The 24,989-nt window shown below is 44.5% G+C and overlaps 1 protein-coding gene across 7 annotated transcripts in view; it reads right to left on the bottom strand.

Annotated features, from left to right (window-relative positions):
- Nucleotides 1-24,106, bottom strand: part of FAM168A (family with sequence similarity 168 member A) — a 360,452-nt gene extending 336,346 nt beyond the window's left edge. For 5 of the 7 annotated variants that reach the window (XM_074954883.1, XM_074954937.1, XM_074954962.1 and 2 more), the window contains exon 1: nt 23,968-24,098. The gene's annotated coding sequence lies outside the window, so the exon portion shown is untranslated. Of the gene's footprint in view, nt 1-21,700; nt 21,718-23,967 lie in introns of those variants that run through there. The other 2 variants (XM_074954973.1, XM_074954920.1) reach the window with 2 other exon arrangements.
- Nucleotides 24,107-24,989: the final 883 nt, after the last annotated feature.

Here is a 24,989-nt window from a genome sequence, read left to right as displayed (position 1 = left end):
TATTGCTTTTCTCTGAACTTTTTCCAATTTATCCACATCCTTCATGAAATGTGGCACCCAGAACTGGACACAATATTCCAGCTGAGGCCTAACAGGCACAGAGTAGTAGAGCAGAAGAGTTGCTTCTCGTGTCTTGCTTACAACACTCCTGCTCATACATCCCAGAATGATGTTTGCTTTTTTTTGCAACAGTGTTACATTGTTCACTCATATTTAGCTTGTGGTCTACTATAACCCCCAGATCCCTTTCCACAGTACTCCTTCCAAGGCAGTCATTTCCCATTTTGTAAGTGTGCAACTGATTGTTCCTTCCTGAGTACTTTGCATTTGTCCTTATTGAATTTCATCCGATTTACTTCAGACCATTTCTCCAGTTTGTCCAGATCATTTTGAATTTTAACCTTATCTTCCAAAGCACTTATTACCCTCCCAGCTTGGCATTGTCCACAAACTTCGTAAGTGTACTCTCTCTGCCATTATCTAAATCACTGATGAAGATATTGAACAGAACCAGACCCAGACCTGATCCCTGTGGGTTCCCACTCTATATCCTCTTCCAGCTTGTCTGTGAACCACTGATAACTACTCTCTGGGAATGATTTTCCAACCAGTTATGCACCCACCTCATAGTACCTCCATCTAGGTTGTATTTTCCTAGTTTGTTTATGAGAAGGTCATGCAAGATAGTACCAAAAGCCTTACTAACGTCAAGATACACCACATCTACCACTTCCCCCCCATCCACAAGGCTTGTTACCCTGTCAAAGAAAGCTACTGGGTCGGTTTGACACGATGCGTTCTTGACAAATCCATTTTGACTGTTACTTATCACTTTATTATCTTCAATGCCAACAAATCTATAGTTATTCCATTCCTTTTTCCTGGGATACACCAATGCACAACACCTTACATCCACAAATCTCAAAATCTTTAAAAAAGTTAAGTCTTACAACCACCATGTGAGTTACATCTTAATAACCTCCTCTGAGTGAAAGGGAAAATGATTTGTCCAATGTCATAGAAGAATCCCATGTTAGAACAAGGAACATAAATCAGATCACTCAACTCCAGGTCTCCTGCTCTAACAAGAATCTATTTCTTGATAAATAATATCTCCTCCATCTCAAAGTCAATAGCAAATACTTAAGCAGAGAATCAAAAATTTAATTTTGAAGACAGAGGTGGAACTTTATCTTTAAAAAAAAATTTAAAACTTGTTTAGACTAATACAATTGTTTTCAATTTGTGGTCTGTGGAGTCCTGGGGGTCTGCAGACTATGTCTAAGATTTCCAAATGGGCCCACACCTCCATTTGAAATTTTTTAGGGGGTTGCAAGTGAAAAAAGGTTGAAAACCACTGGACTAATATAACCCTCCCAAGAAAATTACACTGGCAAATACTACTGAACAGGGGGCATTTTCACAACAAAATAATAGTGTTCAAAAACTGATCAGGTCTCTTTCAGTCCATTTCTTATAACAGCATTATAGATAACTACCTACCTAAGCAGAACTTGAAAAGTCAATTTGCCAGTATCAAGTAACCAGCTTGCCCTAGAGATACAAGGAGGTGGGAGTTTAACCTAGCAATTTCTGCCAAATTTAAGCTTCTACTTGGGGTGGGGTTGGGGGTGGGGTGGGGGGGTGTTGCTAGTTGCTAAGGTTGTGAATAAAACCCTCCAAATGTGAAAAGAGGCAGCTCTGTCTTTCCAAGCCTGCAGGTAGTTACATTGTCTCAGCTGCTGCTGCTAGAGTGTACCAAAGCAGTTGAGCAAAATAAAAAAGACTTGCCAGATCCACTCCAGGTATTCAGAACTCCGTGGGCAGCAGTGACACTGACATGAATTATGCACAATACACTGTTCTGCTGATTGGGAAAGGTATGAGCGGCAGAGACAGCCATGGGACTGAGACACTGAGGAGAACCGTTCCCCATCATAAAAACAGAAGTTGCAAGAAAATAGAGTAGTGGAGACATAAGCACCTCAAGAGGTCAAGAAATTCCTTCTAGCTGTCAGAGGAAAACAGAAGGCTTCAAATTTTCAGACATTGACTAGCCAGAGGCTACTATAAGAGATATAGCCACAAAAACTGGTCTTCTCGCTAGAACACCTCTTAATCTCACAGGCAAACCCCTCTCCCATCTTTCATGCCAACCTCCGGCTAGCACAGGGGTCTCAAACACGCAGTCCGCGGGGTTCTTTCATGCGGCCCGCCAAGCTCCCTGCGCTCCCCTCCTGTGCGCTCCTCTGCCTACCCAGTGGAATCACGAGCCCCGCGCCGCTCCCTGAAGCGGCCGAAACCATGCCCCTGCGGCCCCAGAGCAGGGGAAGAGGGCTCCGCAAGTTACTCTCACTTCCAGGCACAGCCCCCCCGCAGCTCCCATTGGCCAGGAACGGAGAACCACGGCAAATGGGAGCTTCAGAGGAGGTACCTGGAGGAGCAGCAAGAGCAGCACACGGAGCCGTGTGCCCGCCCCCCGCCCCGCCACCCCCCCAGGGACGTGGTTCCGGCTGCTTCCTGGAACAGAGCAGAGCGAAGCAGAGCGGCGCAGGGCCAGGGCGGGCAGGCAGCGAGCCTGCCCTGGCCCCGGTGCGTGCCGCTGCCACCTCGGAGCCGCTCTAGGTAAGCGGCGCCAGGCTGGAGCCTGCACCCCAAACCCCTCCTGCACCCTTCACCCCAGCTCCCTGCCTATCCACTGCCACACCCCTCCTGCACCCCAACTCCCTGCCCTGAGCCCCCTGTCGCACCCCACACAGCTTCTGCACCCCAACCCCCTGCCTGGAGCCTCCTGCCACACCCTGCACCCCGACCCCCTGCTGCACCCCTCACCCCTCCTGCACCCCACACCCCAACTCCCTGTCCTGAGCTCCTGCCGTACCCTGCACACCTCCTGCACCTCAACTCCCTGCCCTAAGCCCCCGCCACACCCCGCGCCCCTCCTGCTCCCCCTGGGGGCAGGGAGGGGGGCGGGGTTGGGATGGGGACTTCGGAGAAGGGGTTGGAATGAGGGCAGGGAAGGGGTGAGAAGAGGCGGGGCCTCATGGAAGGGGTGGAGTGGGGGCGGGGCCGGAGGCAGCAAGGGTGGGGTGTCAGTGATGCAGCCCTCAGGCCAATGCACTAGTCCTCATGTGGCCCTCATGGTCATTTGAGTTTGAGACCCCTGGGCTAGCACGTATCCCGGAAAATTTTCAAACCTTGTATATACAAGGCAGAAAATATCATGCACTATTTTACAGTTAGAATTACATGTTTGGAATTATGGAGAAATGCACTCCCCTTTTAAGCAATACATCTACTAAGCAAACTTAAACTTGCTTAAATTTTCTAAGTTGTACACACTTGAGCTTGGATTTTTTTTTTTTTTTTAAATAAAGCTGACAAACAGGTCAAGTTGACTTCTAAGAAAAAGGTACTGAATCAACTGTCTACTGAATTAAGTAGGCTGCTTTTACTCGTTGACCAACACAGCTATTAGACACTAACCAGCTACAGAAACACCACATACAGCATGGTACATTTGTTACAGGGGTTCGTATGCAATTAAGAGTATTTCATTGTTTCATCAGACTCCTGTGGCATCCAATTAAGTAATAACACAAGAGAGGAGCTCTTAATTAATGAGGAAAATCCTCTACAAGCTAGACACAGGTGTGCAAGTCTCAAGCAGAGCCTGAAATAGTTGAATAGATAATTTATTTTAGAAAAACTCAAACGTGTATGCAATTAACTCAACAGTAGAAGGATTATTTGTGATTTAACTTCTTTCAATGGGTTTACATTTCTTTGTAGTATCGAACAATTAAGTGGGTTATAAAAGATTAAAATACAAAACTAACACTCGTGAATGAGCTAGCATGGTTAAAAGTGATGACAATTTTCACTTGGCTGATATCAGTTTTTAACAAATTGCACTCAGTGCACGTTTAAACTCTGGCTTTTGACAGGAAGCATTTTTAAAAAGTAATAGTTATGTTGTCATTAAGTGAACATATTTTGATTAGTTAGTCCATTTCATCTAGTTTTTAAAACAGCTACGGAGTGCTTTCAACCATTATTTTAATCAATTAAAACAACACTAATAAGATGAGACAGTATTTCATGCCTACTGTATCTGACATAATATCATACGGTTACAGGCTCAGTTAGGAAGAGGTCAAATGAACAGAAATTGGCATCTGTTTCAGGTACGTGTGGTTTTGGAGAGAGGAAGGAGGCAGGAAACTGTTCATGGCTTAAACCCAGCTTCTTTCAGCATTCATAATTTTTTCTTGTTTCTCTAATCAGTGATGCATTATTTTCTCCTGTACTATGAAGAATAGAGAAATATTTACTCGAGACAATCTATCCATTACTGATTTTTGCCACATAAAGTCATATCTGCCACTACTACTGGATATGTTCTGTTGAACATGGTCAACCCAAAGCAAGGTTTTCACAATGGGGAGGAAGTTTTAGTTTCTTTGTGAAACTTTTATGTAGCACTATAGTATACAGACCCGTCCAATTTTCAGTTCAGGCCAGGGCAGACATTCCACCTTCAAATGTTCATCCAATTCCTCCCTATTTTTCAGGATCAAATATAGAACAGCCTCTCCCCTAGTCATTTTCTCCACTTTTGTAATAAAAAGTTGTCTCCAATACATTCCAAGAACTTGTTTGATAATCTGTGTCCTGCTGCATTTTCCTAACAGATGTCTGGGCAGTAAACATCCCCATCATCACCAAGTGCTATGCTTTGGATGATTTTGTTAGCTACTTTAAAAAAAGTTTCAGCCAGCTCTTCTTCCTAGCTAGGAGGTGTAGGTTGGGCATTAGGAAAAACTTCCTAACTGTCAAGCGGGTTAAGCACTGCAATAAGTTGCCCAGGGAGGTTGTGAAATCTCCATCATTAGAAGTTTTTAAGAACAGGTTAGACAAACACATGCCAGGGATGGTCTAGATTATACTTAGTCCTGACTCTGTGCAGGGGACTGGACTACATGACCTATTGAGGTCATAGAATCAAAGCAGGACCAACCTCAATGAAATCATCCCAGCCAAGGCTTTGTCAACCTGGGCCTTAAAAACCTCTAAGGATAGAGATTCCACCACCTCCCTTGGTAACCCATTCCAGTGCTTCACCACGCTCCTAGTGAAATAGTTTTTCCTAATATCCAACCTAGACCTCCCCCACTGCAACTTGAGACCATTGCTCCTTGTTCTGTCATCTGCCACCACTGAAAACAGCCTAGCTCCATTCTCTTTGGAACTCCCCTTCAGGTAGTTGAAGGCTGCTATCAAATCCCCCTCACTCTTCTCTTCTGCAGGCTTAAGAAGATCAGTTCCCTCAGCCTCTCCCCATAAAGCATGTTCCCCAGTCCCCTAATCATGCATCCGATGAAGTGAGCTGTAGCTCACCAAAGCTTATGCTCAAATAAATTGGTTAGTCTCTAAGGTGCCACAAGTACTCCTTTTCTTTTTGCTAATCATTTTTGTTGCCCTCCACTGGACTCTCTCCAATTTGTCCACATCCTTTCTATAGTGGGGGGCCCAAAACTGGACGCAATACTCCAGATGTGGCCTCACCAGTGCTGAATAGAGGGGAATAATCGCTTCCCTCGATCCGTTGGCAGTGCTCCTACTAATGCAGCCCAATATGCCATTAGCCTTCTTGGCAACAAGGGCACACTGTTGACTCATATCCAGCTTCTCGTCCACTGTAATCCCCAGGTCCTTTTCTGCAGAACTGCAGCTTAGATTGGGCCCTTCCAGTCCAACATTTCTATGATTCTGTTTCCTTATATCCCTATTCAGTGTGTGGCCCCAGGCCTTATTTACTGCATAACATCCAAAGCCTGAACAGAATACAAAATTTATAATCTCCTCTTGAGCATTTCTGTGGTGTTGTCACAATGGTGTCTTAGTGCTTCACCCATATGAACAAATTTATCTTCACAATATTCCAACTAGGTTAGCTGGTGTTGGTATCCCCATTTTATGGATTGGGAACTGACGCCCAGAGATACAAGTACAAAATTGTCTCAAATGTATCCACTAATTTTGGGCACCCAACTTGAGACAGATAGGGCCTGAGTTTTCAGAGTACCTTCACTGCTACCAGCTCCACCTTAAATATCTATTCACACACAATATTATGTGCAGTTATAATGGATATCTCTGTCTTGAGTGTATCAAAAGGTACAAGTTCATTTTTTAGGTTGGGGAAATTTTGGGATAAAAGTGCTTCATACTCTAATGGAAATGTCAATCCATGCTGTACTTAACTTAACTCTGTTCTGCTGAAGCATCTGAGGAATATCATCAGCAAATACTAAGTTAAAGTACTCACCATCCCTGCAACACAACTTTAACTCTGGCTTCTTTCAGTGACGCCCAAACATGTCAACACCACAGGTACTAGCACCCTACTTAAACGAATGCTACAGAACATTCTGGGAACACAGCACATGAGCACTGCAGGACAAAGTCTATCATTTTATCTTGGCTAAGGCAACGTTCATGTTTATGTAAGAGGTAGAAATTAGGAGCTACCTACATGTGGCCTACACTCAAACCCTGACCCTACTCCACACAAATCACCCCAGACTTGCTAATGTTACCACCTTTTCACCCTTGCTCTGAAGGTTCCTTCTGTGAACACAATGCCTTCACTTACCCCTCACTAAGCTCCACAGACCACTGCTGGATACACTACCTCATTCTGACAATTCACATGACAAGATGGACAGGGACGGTGTCCCTAGCCTCTGTTTGCCAGAAGCTGGGAATGGGCGACAAGGGATGGATCACTTGGTGATTACCTGTTCTGTTCATTCCCTCTGGGGCACCTGGCGTGGGCCACTGTCGGAAGACAGGATACTGGGCTAGATGGACCTTTGGTCTGACCCAGTACGGCCATTTTTATGTTCTTAAGATGACCCCCTCTGTGCCACTACTAACAAATCCTACAGAACTCAACACTGAAATGAGGCATACATGACCCTCGGAAGTACGCATGCACCTCTCATATCATCTCTCATATCACAGTAATAGTTATGCCAATCTACTCCAACTAATCACTCAACCATTCAATAAAATGAACACCTAACACAATGAAGGCATTTGAAGTGTATGCAAACAGATTCTGGAATTCAAATCTATGAAAACACAAATATTGGCATATTCTCTCAGAATTTCCTCATGTCTACTTATTATGGCACCCCCTCTTACTGAGCCATTGCCAGCTCCTGGGAGCAGGGCTAAGGTTGAGTTGTAGGGGTGGCATGTACCTTAGCTCTATTTTCTGGTTTTCAAAAGTCCTAGGGTAGCAGAACTCAGTGTTCTGCATGAGGCACCACCAGCCAACCTTAACTCCATGTTACCAAGTTTGAGGGCGTTCAACCTCCTTGGAGGTTTGTTGGGTTTTTTTTAAATCATTTTTCAGCATCCCTATATACCACAGCCCAATTCTCCTCCTTCTGGCTCCTTAAAACTGATTACCCCAGCCACGGAATGCATTGTCTGCACATTAGTCCCTTCACTGCCCCTGAAGCATCTCCTCATCTCCAGTCTCACAAGTTGTATAGCACAGCCCACCTCCCCAGACAGTGCTAGCTGTTGGATTGGGACCCACAGATTGAGGAGCTGGGGAAAGGATACAAGAAAGAGTGTAGGACCTACCATGGAGTCAGTGAGAGCAGAGCTGCAGCCTTTCCAACACCTCCTACTGCACAACTCTGAAACCCTCCTTTTCACCCCACTCTTCCCTGAACTGCATATTCCCTGCCACTGCTCAGACCACCACCAATCTCTAGTCTTTAAATAATCCTTCGTTATTTGAGATTCAGTTTATTGTCAATGTTTTTGTATTAAGACTTTTTTTTAAAATGGCTGCTTATTGCACAGCAAAAATATATGAGAGACAGAAAGAGAAAGAACGTGAATCTTATGGTAGATAAGCCAAAACAAAATAACCTTTAGAAAATGCGTCTTCAGAACTTCTTGGATGAATTTTTTTTTTTTTTTAAAAGAAAACAAATTTTGAATGACAATGATTTCAAAGTTGCAATCCACACAAAAATATGAGCTATTTAGTCTTTAATCATAGGGTGGTCATCAATTTTGTGCATTTTTCCTGCACAATCCAACTAGTTACCTAGTAACCACCTGCCAGGCCAAAGCTAAGGAAAATGGTTTGTGCATCACGCTAATTACCCGAGCATATTGATCACACTAGTCCAGAGCTGTCCAAGATAAAAGAGTATATCAACCAGCATATTACAGAAATTAACAACAGGAGCCAAAATACAGCTATTTCCATGAGAATAAAATCACAATAATTTCTAAATCCTGCAAATTATTCCATTATTAAAACAAGCATCCCATTTAAGCAACTCTTATCAGAAAAATAGCATTATTGTAACTATTGTTTCATCCACTGCTGCAAAGAGGTTCAAACTGTATTATCATTTACCAGAAGCAGCAATTTGTTGGAAATTGCAGCACAGACCTCCATCTTATGACTCCTTTTGTGTTATGCTAAAAGAGTTCAGGGGAAAAAAAGCACATACACCGCAACATACATACACTAATTATTTGTGTCATAATAGTCTTCATTGCTAAGGTTTACTTTACCTACATTTATCACACTAAATAGAGCAGAAATACATTACATACAAAATGTCAATAGCTTAACAGGGATCAACCTGAATTAGAGTCTTCACAAATTTCAGTTTATTCACTGTTAAAACTCAAGGGTTTCAGAAAATAACATACTGCATTGTGTATTATTCACGACCCTTAGTATATATTCCCAGACAAAAACATTAAGATGGAGTTGCGTTTGAGAGTACACAATCATCAATTTACAGTAAAACATTACAGGAATGGTGAAATTATTCAAAAAATAAGCATAATAAACTCAAGGAATTCAGAGTTAAGGTTAAACTTAAAAGAAATCCAAACATGTTAAGCTATGGAAATGCAGAGTTAAGGCACCCAAACAACCTTAACTGCCCTGTACAGATACCACGGCAATAACCATATGACTCAAAATTATGGTATTTTAGAGTTTGCAATCCCAGGTTATACAAGGGATTTTTTTCTTTCCCCTCATTTTAGCAGGTGTGAGGTAATCAAAAGATGCGTTCTATTAAAAATTCTATAAGGTAGTAATTTGTAGTAGAGGTACCCAGACAACGAGGAATAAATTGTCCCTATTAGGAAAGCTTTTTTAAGACGCAAATGTTGAAGCAATGATACATTTACTGGCTAAACACTGGGCCAGAAATTCTGGAAAAGAACACTTCTTTTAGGACACTGGGTTCAGGACAACTTCTTGCCAAGTTAAAGGGATACAGTCAACTTGAAATTTGGTTAGTTTAAAAAAAAAATTACTTGGAAGAAGTTTCAGGTACTGCACCTGTCCCCAGGTTTCTCCTTACCAATTTTTGTGGTTTAATAATCACACTTTCCTATGTTTTAAAATAGTTTTATTTTTCCTGCTGCTGCATGAAAAATCCACATAAACATGGAAACTGGTCTAAAGGAAGAAACAGCAAAACTGACTATACAAAGTAAAACTGAAAAAAGAGAAATATTTTCTCTGTAATCTCTTTATAGTAAGCTCAAGCGACAAAGGGGATTCCAGACATTTATCCACCAGGATTCCACCAACAGAAATTTAGAGACTGGTCATTGTCTCCATGGCTGCCTTTTTTTGTTGTTTTTTATTTTCCTTTAGTCCACTTGAATTAAAATGTAAAACGTTCAAGATCTTTGGGATCTAGTAGACTGACTGTTGGTCATTTCTTATCATTAAGGCTCTGGAAGGAAGCATGGCTTTCAAAAATCTGCTCTGAGTTAAACAGGCTCTTTTTCTACAGTGTGGGATTAGGGCCTGGATACTTCCAAGTGATGTTAAGTAGCATTTGGATACTCCTATTACATGCTTTTTCTACAAAAAAAGAACTTGTTGAGACTATTGGTCCCCAGTGAGAAATACAAATATTTCATTCTGAGAATGCACCTTTACATGTAATTTCCAGCTGTCTTTCCCGATGCCCACCCCCTCATAAACTGTCAATGTATGATGCCTAGGGAGGAAACTGTTAAAAACAGAAATCCTTTGGGTGCCTGTGTGTTTTTGGAGAGGGAGGGTTATATTTTTTTGGTAATGAAAGAAAAGATAGTCCATTGTTTCAGCCTGAGTTCAATCCCTAACTCTGCCACAGATTGTGTGTGTGACTCTGGGCAAATCACTTTGCTTTAGTCCCACATTTGTAAAGAGGGGATCATAGCACTGACATATCTCATGAGAGCATTGTAAGGATAAATGCATTAAAAATTGTAAGGCACTCAGATACTACGCAGTGTGGGCATGAACGTACTTTAAGATATGTTTCTGTACATAGTTAAAATGCCAATTTCATAGAAATTTAGTTTTCTGATATTTGGCTATCCAAAGACGTTTGATAGAGTATAACTTTCATCTGTGCAGGCACTTTGTTCAAAATAAGAATCTACTGTAAAATGACTGTAAAAAAATCCACATACAATAATAACATCAGAGCTTCTAGACTCTGGGCACCAAGGCTTCTGGGGCTTTGCTACCAAGAAATTCAGTGAGGATTCACGTTGTGTTGAATTCTGGGGGCAGGTGGCAGGAAATTCTCAGTGGACCGCTCTCTGCTTTGGAATTGGCTCCCACCTTTTAGATTCAGTGCAAGGCATCAGTGTAACCTGACTTTTAGGATCAGAAGCTGGGAAGGCATTTATCATTTGTGGGGATGTACAGGTGTTAATGGTAGGTGTCTTGTGACTGATGGCAAATACTATTTCTTCTTAAATTTGGTTTGTTACAGTGTTGTAAAGTATTCAGATGCAACACTAAGGGGCTCGATAGAGATTTCTAAATTCATGGTTTTCCTGTGGAACAAGCTCAATAAGTTTAATAGTCCACAGAACCTGACACATGCAGAAGTTAATATTCCTTTTTAATTCAGTAGTGAAGTGGTTTTGAAATTTTCCAAGATACAGAAACTATTTGTAGCCAAGTTGGTCCTCAAGGTAAAATAAAGTGAACCAAGTAGAAAACACACAACCTTTTATGGAAACAAGTTATGAGCTTTGTGGTCAAAAAGGTCCCCTATTGGGTTTCTAGAGCATGAAAAACACAGTAAACAAGTCAACATAGCCATCTGATTTCCACAACCTGTATTTCTGTGCATTCTGTCAATGCCTAAAGGAGACTATTATGAGCCAAAAGCCTGTGAATACGTTATTTTTCATAACACAACTTTTTCAATCTCTAGGGTAGAGCATTATAAACCCACAGAAATTAAAATAACTAAACAAGAAAAATGTAATCTCAGTCAAAGAAAACACCCGGAGCCATTAAAGATACTTAAACCCCCCCCTAAAGTCACCACCTCAGGCAAAAGCATAAGTGATCAGATAGGCCTTGAGGCTTGCCTTGAAGGCCAATGAATTCTGGGTTTGTCTGATCAATGGGGAAAGTAAATTCCAGAGTCAAGTATCCCCAGAGAGAACATCCTGTCCAAGCCCTCCCATATAGACAGAGACTGTCAGTGAGCGAATCCTAACTAATCTCATCTGTCAATATAAAGCATGGGGAAAGAGGAACCCTCCTAGGCAGACAGGATTCAAAACAAGGGTTTTATAGATCAAAACCACCACCTTGAACTGTACACAGGACCAAATAGGAAGCCAGAGTAGTCTATGCATCACTGATGTGTTATGCTTCCTATAAGAGACCTTTCTAATTAGATGAGGGGCACACATTTGGCACTAGTTGAAAATTCTGTGTGAATTTAAAGAGTAGCTCCCCACACAGCACACTGCAGTAATCCAATCTGCAGGTCACAAATGGGAGAAGGATGGTCTTGTTATATCTATCGTAGGTATCTATATTGTCCCTATCACCACAGTACCTGAATGCTTCACAATCTTTAATGTATTTATTCTCAAAATACCCCTTAGAGGCAGGGCAGTGCTGATAACCCCATTGCACAGATGAACTGAGGCAAAAAGAAACTAAGGCTATGTCTTCACTAGAAGCGCTGCACCTGCATTTGTCATGCATCAGCATAGACACTCACTATCATGACAGGAGGTGTTCTCCTGTCGCTGTAGTTAATCCACCTCCCCAAGAGGCAGTAGCTAGGTCAATGGAAGAATGCTGTTTATACCAGGGACTAGGCCATCATAACTACATCGCTTAGAGGTGTGGATTTTTCACACCCCTGAGCAACGTAGCTGGATTGAGCTAACTTTTTAGTTACACCTGTCCCAAGAGACTTGCCCAAGGTCACACAGCAAGTCTGTGGCAGTGCTAGGAATTGAAATCTCAAGCTAGTATCTTAACAACTGGACTACCTTCCTACTCACTAAGACATGCGGTTGGAGATATGGATTCTCCAACAGGATAGTTGATCCTTATAGTGTGAAACTCAAAAACCTCAGTCTGTTTAGCTCACCAAAGAGTGAAAGGTGACTTGATCACGGTGTATAAATATTTTCACAGGCAGAAAATACAAGGTAATAAAAGGTTCTTTAATCTAGCAGAGAAAAATGTAATAAAAACCAATGGCTGGAAGCTGAAGTCAGACAAATTCAATCAATAAGGCCCTTAAAAAAAACAGCAAAGGTGATTAACCATTGGAACAAGCTGCCAAGGGAATTGGTGAATTTTCTATCTCTTGGTGTCTTCAAAAGAATGCCTTTCAGGAAGATATGCTTCAGCCAAACAGAAGTTAGTTATACTTTAGTTAAATACAAGTTACTAGGCTCAATAGAAGGGTATCTGGGTGAAATTTAATGATCTGTGATATTAATGAGGTCAGACAAGATGATCTAATGGTCTCTTCTGGCCCTGAACTAGGAAATATATTCCTGGCTCTGACCAAAATTTTCTGTGTAACTTCTGAAAGCCACTTCACCTCTCTGCTTCAGTTTCCCCATCTATCAAATGGAGATAATACCACCCACTCATACGGATAATGCGAGGCTTACTTAATTAATATTTGCACGGTTTCTGAGAACTTTGGATGGAAGGTGCTACCAAAGTAGTAGTAGTATTTGAAGTCACAGATAACCACGGCAAAGTTAATGTAGCACTGGACAAACCAACTTAAAATAAAAAAAAGCAATATTAGCTACAGCTGTTACCTGGGAACCCATCAATAGCTGAGAACCCCTAAGGTTCTGAGCCATGTTAGCAAACAGATATGCCCTCAATTGAGGAAGATATCTACACTATCTCCTTTGTACCTTTTTCCTTATCCAACCAGCAACATCTCAGACTTATCTGGAACGAGTTTCAAAAATCTAGCTTTCATTCAAGTCCTAATCATGGCCAAGTACTAGGAAAACAAAGAGCCCACACTATATAAATCTAATGAAAAGGGACAAAATTGAGGGGGACATCAAAATATTAAAGGCACTGTAGCCTAGACCATCTAACTAAATCTCATAGTAACTGCCTTAATATGTAAGGCCACAAATTTGTCACAACATTTTTAATTAATAAAAATCACAGCACAGTCACAGTAAATGTAGTAAAAGACATGGGTATGGGGGAAATAGTGTGTAAAATAATGGGAGTGCTATTTAAAGTACAAAGGACTTTGCAGGGGTTGTCAGGTCCTGTCACCCCACAACAGCAACTCCTACCGCACAAGACTGGGCCCAGTTCCCCACTCCAGGTGTTGTGACCTGATGCATGGAGTTGCAGCGCTGCTGAGATTCGACCCAGCTCTCCTCCACTATGACAGAGGAGCGGACAGGCCAAATTTGAGCAAGTGGTGCTCAAAAGCCAGAAGAGATCATTGTGATCATCTAGTCTGAGCTCCAGTACAATACAGGCCATACAATTTCCCCAAAATAATTCCTAAAGTATATCTTTTAGAAAAACCATCTCATCTTGATTTAAAAATTGCCAATGATAGAGAATCCACCACAATCCTTGGTATATTGTTCCAATGACTAATTACCCTCACTGTTAAAAATTTACGATGGAGGGGCAGTTGGGCCAAACCCGAACAACACTGCAATCTTGCTGTCCAGGTCACAACACCTGGAACATTGAGCCAGTCCCAGTCCCACAGAACAGGAGCCACTGCTGCAAGGTACAGTTATTAAAATCACTGACACAAAGAAAAGCCTCAGACAAACAGAAATATGAAGGTATCCATGACATTTTTTACCACTGTGACAACCATACAGCCCCTACTTATATACAACCACCTTCTCTGCAATTCCCATCTACCCTTGGAAGGATCTGCAGGCACACCACCACCTCCTCGTGGTGAATGGCATCAAAGAGCTGACAGATTAAGAATCAGCACTAAGCCAATATCCACTGCCAAAAAATCAGATAATATATATTCCACACTTGTACAGAATCCACAACAAAATTGTGCAGCAGAACCTAAGCTGCTTTTTTTTAATTAAGTTTGTCACCTTTGTAACTACAAAGAAAACCTTCCAAATGTGACCCAAATATAACGAATGTAATGCAGACACTGCATCTAACGCAGAGTCCGGGAGCCCAGTAACAACATGGTTTAACTACAAGTTTTAAACATAATGTAAGGGGAGGCAGAGGACGTGTGTTTTAAAATAACTGGGCCGCCTAATTTAGTTACAGTTTTCTTGGACGTTGCAAACAGCCTTAAATAACAGCTGTAAGAGAAGTATGAATGGACACGTCCAACTAATTTGTGTGTTAACACTAATGGCTACCTATTTCACGACTGACCATTTTTGCCAAAATATTTACTGTTGGATGCAGCCTTAGATATTGGGCTAGGCATCACTAGGGCAGATAATTGGTATTACTTGCATTATCATGTGATCAACAATTGCTCTAACATGAACTCCCCATGTCTTCCCAAGTGCCAAAAGCCCAAACTGTATGCTGTGAGTTGTAGTTTTGTCGGTCCTAGGATATAAGAGACACAAGATGGGTGAGGTAATATCTTTTATTGAACCAACTTCTGTTGGCTTGTCACTCTGACCAACAGAAGTTGGTCCAATAAAAGACATTACCTCACTTACCTTGTCTCTCTAAAAGGCCAAACTGTTTTATATCCAGCTGTCAAAACCTCGAATTTTCCCTCAGCCTTCCCAATTTCTACGTTTCAACTATACGTTGTCAGTACAATAATCTGCAGCAAAGTCTGGAGTAACATTGAAACAACAAAATAAATAATATATGGGATAAAACGCTGAATGTGTTATTCATTTTCCTATCTAATCCAATAAAAACCTCCATTTCTGAATTTAAATGAAGCTTGCATCTGAATTTTCAGTTTGCCATGCCATTGTGCCTCTGAAACCAGAAGGTACTGTTCACAGGCCAAGCACTACAGATGATACCAGAACTGCCATGACACAACCATTTTAATAACCTTCCTTCCAAAACAAAGCTTAAAGACAGAGAGATAGACTAGTCTATCATTACAAAATAAATAATTTCTTGAGAAGAGGCCTAACAATTGCTCACGTAAGTACAAGTCAAAGCCTGAAGTTAGCCCAACATCTCTAAAAAGTCAGTGAGAAAGAATGGCTGAAACTCACCAAGACAAGATACCATATTTGTTCCCATCCATCTATCCTGCCCACAACATAAATCTGACATCACAAAGGCAGCCAAACCAGGCTGAATCCAATCAATCTCATCCATGAAAAACATACTGTGAAAAACTCTTCAGCAAAAATCCTTTCACTCTGCTTCCAGATGAAAACAGTCCAGATTCACCAGACTGTCCAGCACATGGCCGAGTTCTGCTGATCAGGACTTTGGATGTTGTAGTGGAGGAAAAACAAAACATTCCTTGAGCCCATAGAGTTACATCTTCAGATTTAAAAATTATTTATGTTGAATTCAGTCAAACAGAGCAGAGCTTTTACCACTGGCACTTTATCTTCTTCCCTTTACATTTGATTTGTCATTCATCACCTGAATACTACAGTAACATGCATGGATGACATGACAGTGGAAGGCATTTAGGAGATCCATTTTCAACAACTACAGACAAAAGATGACTAGTTATGATGTCCTACAAAACCACCAAAAAAGTGTCTCAATGCTTTACAGCAATCTGTCTCAAAGAGTTCAGAAATTTAAGCAAGTCTGTTAATCTCAGAGCAGATTAACAAAATGTGTGTTACTCCCTGAGAAGAACAAAGCTGATGGTAGGTACTTTTAAATATGTTTTCTCTATAATGCACTTGCTTTAAGAATAAATGTGCTTGCTTAGAGAAAGCTGTGGGGTAACTTGCAACTGCTGGCAATTATAAAGTTCACAGCCTTCAGAGAGAAAGCAATGTGCAGATGCTGGCCTGTTTAAGCAGTCTGGCTTTCTGGTACATCACAATGTAGGTTGAGAACTGTGCAGCCTGCAAAAACCCCAGTCAGGAGGAAGTGCAGCAAGGCAATGGCTGGGAGACTTTAAATTGGTACCCTTGGTGGATGATGAGGGGGAAAATACAGGTGCAATGGTCCTGAAACTGACAATAACTATTTAAAGACCTCTTGAGAACAATGTCTATTTGAGTACAGGTATTGTAGTCATGTTAGAATAATGCTGGGAAACCTGCTCTGGCTCTAATACTGACCAATCCAGATCCAATATATTTGTTTTCATTCTAATAGTTAAATACCATAAGTTAACAGGTAAAATATTTCAAAGTGGTTTTTAATTTATCCTTCAGTTTTGTGACCTGAAACAATTTTCATGTGGTTACAGGAATAGTTTGTGAGAAATTCTATTAATGTAAGACAAGCAAAGAACAAAGGTGTTGACATTTGAAATGAACTAGGAATACTATTAGAGAGACAAGGTGAATGAGGTAATAGACCTTATTGGACTATTTACATTTTTCTTCAAAGCAACAGAAAACTGCATAAAAACAACCTGACTCATTAAATGATACTATATCAAGTATTTCTACAAAATCATGGTTTGAATAGGAGTTAAATTTTTTTAAACTTTAGAATAATTTAATCAAATTTATTAGTTGTTGAGCTACAGAATAGTCTGAGATGTGAACAACAGAAATCTAAGAAAAATAATTGTCACTACCATCCTTTCACACTCAATACTCCCTCGCCCTCAAAACCAAAAAGGGACAGAATCATCGTAAAAGGAGAAGCATGAAAATTTTCTGTTTCCTAAGCCAATCATTTGCATTTTTCTCACTGCTACAGCAATTGATGTACTCTGCTCATGCTTTAAAGAATCGCTATAGTCTAAATACATTGGCCTGTTATTCATGGTTCCCTAGACTCTAGAGGACACTTCAAACATTGAGATGATAAAAATGTATTTGAAGGAGGGGTAGGCACAACAGTATGATATTTCTCCTACCTCAAGACAAAGATTAACTTGCTCCTTTCTGAAGTTTATTGGCTCTGGAGTGAAAGGAAACAAAGCTCATGCTGTCATCCAGAGCAGCAAGTGATTTCCCTCCAGCCAAGGGAAACCTGACAAAACTGACTACTATCCAGCAGCACACAAGTAAACATTGGTATGACTAATTCATCAGTGAACTACCACAGTTAAGAGACATAGGGTCTAAGGCAGTGGTCCCCAAAGAGTGGGGTGTACCTCTGTAGGGGGGCGTGGAGGAACATTCAGGGAAGGGAGCACCACCCAGCCCAGCTCCGGACCCACCTCCACTCCACCCCCAGCAGCCACAACTCCACCCCACCCCCAGCCACAGCGTTGTCCTTATTCCCTCTAGGCCCAGCTCCTCACTGAGCCAACTGTGCAGTAATGGAGTGGGGGACAAAGACAGATTCCATTACTGGTAAGGGGGTGCAACAGGAAAAGTTTGGGCACCACTGGTCTAAGGAGAGACTTTATGAATTACCGAGAAAATGGGAAACACACAAAGCATTTGGGTTGGGAAAAAATGAAATCAGGGCTTCTGCAGATATAATCAAGCCCAAAGGGCATGACACGAAAAAAAAGGAAGATCATAATCTGGACTGAAGGAAAGAAGGTGATTTCAGAAACAAAAATATAAAAATTTCCCTTTAAAAACCTCATCAAATCCATCCACCTAGCGTTTTACAAAAGATCAAATGTCCACCCATTACTGTCGCATTTTAAAATTCATCAGAAGTGGCTGTTAATCTGAAGTATACACACATACCCACCTAAGGAAGGTATCTTGGCAATTTTTTGGCCATACTGAAATTTACCTGCACTTCCAGTCAGATTGAATGATTAAAACTATAATGAAATTAAATCTGAATTTAATTATACTTCCAGTTGAGGTACTATTGACTCTTTAGCGGAAATGTTTCACTGAAGTGTTTTCAATTGCCTAAGAAATATTTTTAAATGCAGCGAGAGCAGTATTTTTTTTCTGGTACCTCTTCAGTGGTTATTAATATAATGGGACATGAAAACTTATTTTTAATTTCTTCTTGCAGCTTTGCCCTCAATTATTTCTTTAAAATCATCATCAAGAGTAGTTCATCCACTACAACCTTCAATCATCACTAAATTTGACAGGTAATTTAGCATCAGCTGAATAAAAAAAGTAACAGTTGCATTAGATTCAGCTTCATTAAGGAAGAACAATGTATAGATATTTCACTTCATAATTTCTGTGTTGCACACATGTATCATTTATGTTTTTCACTCTAAACAGTCCATTATGAATAACAAATTCACAACTAACCCTATGCACCATAAAGCTGTTTAGCTTCCAACGTGCTTGTTCCATAGTAGAAAAGGATGAAACAAATGTGTTCAAAATGTCTTTTATTTATCACATAGCAAACCCTTTCTATAAGCATAATCAAGTATTTTTAACCAACCAAAAAGGATGCAACATTTTTACAGACAGAAAAAAGGGCCCATCTTAACACCAGTATGTAAAAATAATAAACATGGAAATTTGAAATTTAAAATTATATGTATATACATACACACATGCACACACACACACTCCACATCATTTCATCATTATGAACAGTCTAAAGTTAGAATTTTAAGCCATCAATTAAATCAACCAGCCAGAATATAACTGAGAATTCAAATATTTTTATTTACCTTGGAAAAAAGTTTAGGAAGAACTACTAGGTAACTTGATTACTTCACTTTCATTTGAGACATATGAATAGCAGCTCTAATTTTCATAGTAGCTTAAAAAATTTTAACTGATTTAAGTCCTTTCTATAATTGTACGTATCTAGTAAGTACAAACATTAAGCATATCAGTTTTGTTTTATGTACTCAACTGTAAAGGTCAAGAGAAAACTAGTTAAAATTTAAAAGAGGTGCACTTCAGTAAAAAATAAAAAATAATTTTGATCTCATAGTACTAATTTCCATTTTTCTTTACATCATTCACCATCTCCACTCAGTTTGAGTTCTAATCAACAACCACTTTACAGTTAACAATTCATGAAATAATGTAGTTGATGCAATCAAGTCCAGCAAAATGTTTCCCTAAAGATGTTTCCATCATCCACATTCCTTGAAAATGTTCTACTTTCCTCCATCACAATTTCTCAGTAAGAATAAACACACTACTTCATCTTAAATCATATTGTGATTAAAACATAAACGGAGTTTCTTTTTGGTTAACACAACATGCCTTTGTCTGGGAAGAAAAATTCACTCAACCTGCTCGTTTTTCTACATTTGACAGTATTCAGCAACAACAGAATTCCTTTTAGATGAAATTCAATCTATGGAAATACAAGCTATAACCTGAAAGCTTGTCATCAAGCAGTGCAGAAAAAAAAATAACCAGTACAAAACCTTCTTTAATGAATATTTATTGTATTTCCATATTTCACCACTCCTCTGTTTACATAAAAGACTGAAGCCAAGACTCCTCTCTGGTATTATTAGCCCACAATATAATGATGGTGGACTTAATTGTCCTGAAAACCATGACACCAATAAATGAAATCTTCAAGCAATCAATTTTTAAGAAGATAAAACCCTAGCTCCTTTTTTTTACATTGGTAAAATAGTATATGGATGGAAAATTAATGCAGCCTTATATTTCTCAACCTTGTGATCTCTGTTTTCAGACTACAAATGTTATGTGGTGACATCTTCAATCTCATCAAATCTGTGTCATTTTAAACCCTGCATTCCAATACAACACAAAACAGGCTAGGGAGACCACACAATTCATTTCTTCCCCACCATAAAATTATACAACAGTCCATTTTTATTTTCCACACTGTTTGCCCCCCACTCCTTTACATTTAGCACACATTCCTGCACTGTATGCTGCAAAACAGAAGCATCCCCTAATTTTAAAAACAGCCCCTTTTTATCAACCTACCTGGATTTCCAAGAGCCTACACAAACCGAGGTTTAAAACATAGCCTTTATAAAGAGGAGAAATAATAAATAACCTTAACCAAGACCCCAATGATTTAATTCCATTTTTAGCACCAAAAGGAAAGGTGAAAGTTGGAATGAAACCCACATTACCTCCCCCACCTCCATGCTCTTGCCAGATCCTGTTTCCCTGATTGGTTGCCAAGTCTCCCTATGACTCCTTCCTACCACCTGCCAGCTCCACCATAACCCTTGCCAATTCCTCTCACCCCTGCCAGCTCTTCCGTTAGCACAGGGCTTCTCAAACTGGGGGTCGGGACCCCTCAGGGTGCCACGAGGTTATTACATGGGGGGTCATGAGCTATCAGCCTCCACCCCAAGCCCCACTTTGCCTCCGGCATTTATAATGGTGTTAAATATATAAAAAAGTATTTTTAATTTATTGGGGGGTTGCACTCAGAGGCTTGCTATATGAAAGGGGTCACCAGTACAAAAGTTTGAGAACCACCGCCTTAGCAGCTGCCTTATGCCACCTCCCCATACCACCTTTGCCAGCTTTCCACATACAACTTGTCTTCCTGCCAAACTCCTGCATTTAATATATTTATTGTTTATATGGATAAAATGTAGCCTATCACAAGGGCTCAGGGCAATTATTCCAGCACCCCATACACCACCTTTAGCTCTCTGTTACCTTTCTTTCTAACTCCCCACCATGCTACCACCACCATCCCCCAAGCTCTCTCCTGCTGCCATCTCCCACAGGCCTGCACCTCCATTATTTACCCAAAAAGAAAAGGAGTACTTGTGGCACCTTAGAGACTAACCAATTTATTTGAGCATAAGCTTTCGTGAGCTACTCACATTCCAGCCCTTCACATGTGCTCCATGCCTTCCAGACCCTTCCTAATATACCTCCCTATTTCCCTCAAAACGCCAAAAAAGGGTCCCTCCTACCAAACACGCATGTCAAACCCCTTCTGTTACCTCTCACATACCAGCTCTCTACTGTTTCCTTCATACCTCCCCAGACCCACATGGCAGCTTCCTCCAGGCCAGCCCCACGGGGCCAGTTTCTTATACATACCAGTTTCCCCTTATGTCACCATGGCAGCCCTCTACCAACATGCTACTCCATGGCAGTCCACATGCTACATCCATGCCAGCTGCATGCCCTCTACATGAGCTCCCCTCACACCGTGCCAGCTGATCCCCATATGCTCCCATGCCAACTGACTGTCTGGCCAGCTCCTCCCTTGCCCCCTTCCTCTATGCAGGCTCACTCCATGCCCCGTGTCCCAAAATCAGCTCCCCCATAACCCCTGCCAGCTCCCCACACAACCCCTATGCCCCATATCAGCTCCCCATACATATACCTTATCAGCTTCACACGCACCCTGCCAGCTCCCCTCACATAAATCTTGACCCTATACCAGCTCTTTCGACATGCATCCTGCTCCATACCAGCTTCCCACACACAAACACACCCGGCCAGGTCTCCTCATAGTCCCCCCTGCCCTGTATGATCTCCCCCTACTTCCCTTCTGCCAGTTCCCCCCACATATCCCTGACCCCCTTCCCCATGCCACCTCCCCCCAGATGTCCCCCTCTGTCATACCAGCTCCCCCCACATGCCCTCTGTACCCTTACCAACTCCGCCCCACATGCCCCCTGACCCCTTACTAACTCCCACCACACATACCCCCTGCCCCCATACCAGCTCCCCTGCACATAGCAGTGCATATCAGATCCCCCGGAGATACCCCCACCCCTGTTCCAGCTGCCCCCCACACGCCCCCCTGCCCCTTTAGCAGCTCCCCCCCACATACCCCCCTGCGTCTGCACCAGCTCCCCCCAACATACCCCCTGCCCCTTTAGCAGCTCCCCCCCACACGCCCCCTGCCCCTTTAGCAGCTCCCCCCCACATGCCCCCTGCCCCCATACCAGCTCCCCCCCACACGCCCCTACCCCTTTAGCAGCTCCCCCCCACATGCCCCCCTGCGTCCGCACCAGCTCCCCCCCACACGCCCCCTGCCCCTTTAGCAGCTCCCCCCCACACGCCCTCTGCGTCCGTACCAGCTCCCCCACCACATACCAGCGCATATCAGATCCCCCGGACATACCCCCAGTTCCAGCTTTCCCCCCCCCACATAGCCCCATACCAGCTCCCCCCCATGCCCCTGCCCCCCCCCACATACCCCCTGCCCCCATACCAGCTCCCCCCCCACATACCAGCGCCTATCAGATCCCCCGGACATACCCCCTACCCCGTACCAGCTCCCCCCCAAACACACACCCCCTGCCCCCCATACCAGCTCCCACACACACACACACACACACCCTGCCCCCCTAACCAGCTCCCACACACACACACACCCCCTGCCCCCCAACCAGCTCCCACACACACACACACACCCCCCCTGCCCCCCAACCAGCTCCCACACACACACCCCCTGCCCCCCTAACCAGCTCCCACACACACACACACACCCCCTGCCCCCCTAACCAGCTCCCACACCAGCTCCCCCCCACATACCCCCTGCCCTCTAACCAGCTCCCCCACCAGCTCCCCCCCACATACCCCCTGCCCCCCTACCAGCTCCCCCACCAGCTCCCCCCCACATACCCCCTGCCCCCCTACCAGCTCCCCCACCAGCTCCCCCCCACATACCCCCTGCCCCCCTACCAGCTCCCCCCACACACACACACACGCCCCCTGCCCCCCTACCAGCTCCCCCCCCACACACACACACACACCCCCTGCCCCCCTACCAGCTCCCCCCCACACACACACCCCCCCTGCCCCCCCACCAGCTCCCCCCACACACACACCCCCCCTGCCCCCCCACCAGCTCCCCCCACACACACCCCCCCTGCCCCCACCAGCTCCCCCACACACACACCCCCTGCCCCCCACCAGCTCCCCCCCACACACACCCCCCCTGGCCCCCTACCAGCTCCCCCACACACACACCCCCTGCCCCCCTACCAGCTCCCCCCCCACACCCCCCCCTGCCCCCGCCAGCTCCCCCCACACACACACCCCCTGGCCCCCTACCAGCTCCCCCCCCACACACACACACCCCCTGCCCCCTACCAGCTCCCCCCACACACACACCCCCTACCCCCCACCAGCTCCCCCACACACACACACACCCCCTGCCCCCCTACCAGCTCCCCCCCCACACACACACCCCCTGCCCCCTACCAGCTCCCCCCCACACACACACACACCCCCTGCCCCCTACCAGCTCCCCCCCACACACACACACACCCTGCCCCCCTACCAGCTCCCCAACACACACACACACCCCCTGCCCCCCTACCAGCTCCCCCCCACACACACACACCCCCTGCCCCCCTACCAGCTCCCCAACACACACACACACACCCCCTGCCCCCCTACCAGCTCCCCAACACACACACACCCCCTGCCCCCCACCAGCTCCCCCCCCACACACACACACACCCTGCCCCCCTACCCAGCTCCCACACACACACACACACCCCCTGCCCCCCTACCAGCTCCCCCACACACACCCCGCCCGCTCCCCAGCCCAGCGGTGCCCGGCCCACCCCGGGATGCGGTGGCCCCGGGCGCCCGCTCGCGGCCCCTGGGCGGGGGGGTCTCCTCACCGCTCACCTGCGGGCGAACGAGACGGTGGCTGGTCTCCCCGGCGGCGTCCCCGCTCCCAGTGTCCGTGGCGGTGGCTGCGCGGCTTCCCCCTCCTCCGCCTCGGCTCCTGTCTCTTCCCACAGCAGCCAGAGAGTGGGGGAGGGGACAGGCCGAGGGGCGGGGGGGAAGAGTACCACCAGCGGGACCGTTAGAGACCAGCCGCGAACTACAGCTCCCGGCAGGCCACGCTCCGGGCACGGCGAGGCCGCGAGGCGGCATCGGTCGCGAGGCATGCTGGGAGTTGTAGTCTTCCCCTCGCACGTGTAATTTTCCCCAGGACCAAAACGGGGGCAGTGCATGCTGGGACTTGTAGTTTGAGGGCATTAGCCCGGTGGGAGCTGTAGGACTTCAGTGGGCGCGCCAGTCTTCCCGGGGACAAGGGAGGAGCAGGCGGGAGCGTTGCATGCCGGGAGTTGTAGTTCAGGGGAGGGACTTGGTGTCGAGCACGCTGGGAATTGTAGTCTTCCACTGACCGCGATAGTCGGGCGCCCGAGCGATCGGCGAGCGCGGCCTGCTGCGGCATGTAGTCAACGCGCACGGGGCGCGGAACGCGGAGAGCTGGGCGGACAGGGATCCCGGCGGAGTGCGGCACGCCGGGACCGGTAGCCCTGGCGCACGGCCTCGTCTGGGTGCATGGCATGCTGGGACCTGTAGTCACAGACAGGCCGGCTCTGGGAGGCTGCGGAAGCACGGCATGCTGGGATCTGTAGTCATGGAGTGTGGCATGCTGGGACTTGTAGTCAATAGACCTGGTGCTGCAGGGCGCGCGGGGGGACTGTCGGACCCCATAGGGTGACCAGATGTCCGGATTTTATAGGGACAGTCCTGATATTCAGGGCTTTTTCTTACATCGATGGCTATCACCCGCCACCCCCGTCCTGATTTTTCACACTTGGTACCTGGTCACCCTAGACCCCTATGAGCCTAGTTTGGGAGGGGAATGGGGGAGCATGCCCCCCACCCCCAGCAGGCCTCTGTCAGGCAGGGAA

The sequence above is a fragment of the Natator depressus genome, chromosome 1 (genome assembly GCF_965152275.1).
Source record: "Natator depressus isolate rNatDep1 chromosome 1, rNatDep2.hap1, whole genome shotgun sequence".
Taxonomy (NCBI): Eukaryota; Metazoa; Chordata; order Testudines; family Cheloniidae; genus Natator; species Natator depressus.
The sequence above is the reverse complement of the archived record's forward strand: the minus strand, read 5'-3'. Positions and strand labels throughout refer to the sequence as shown.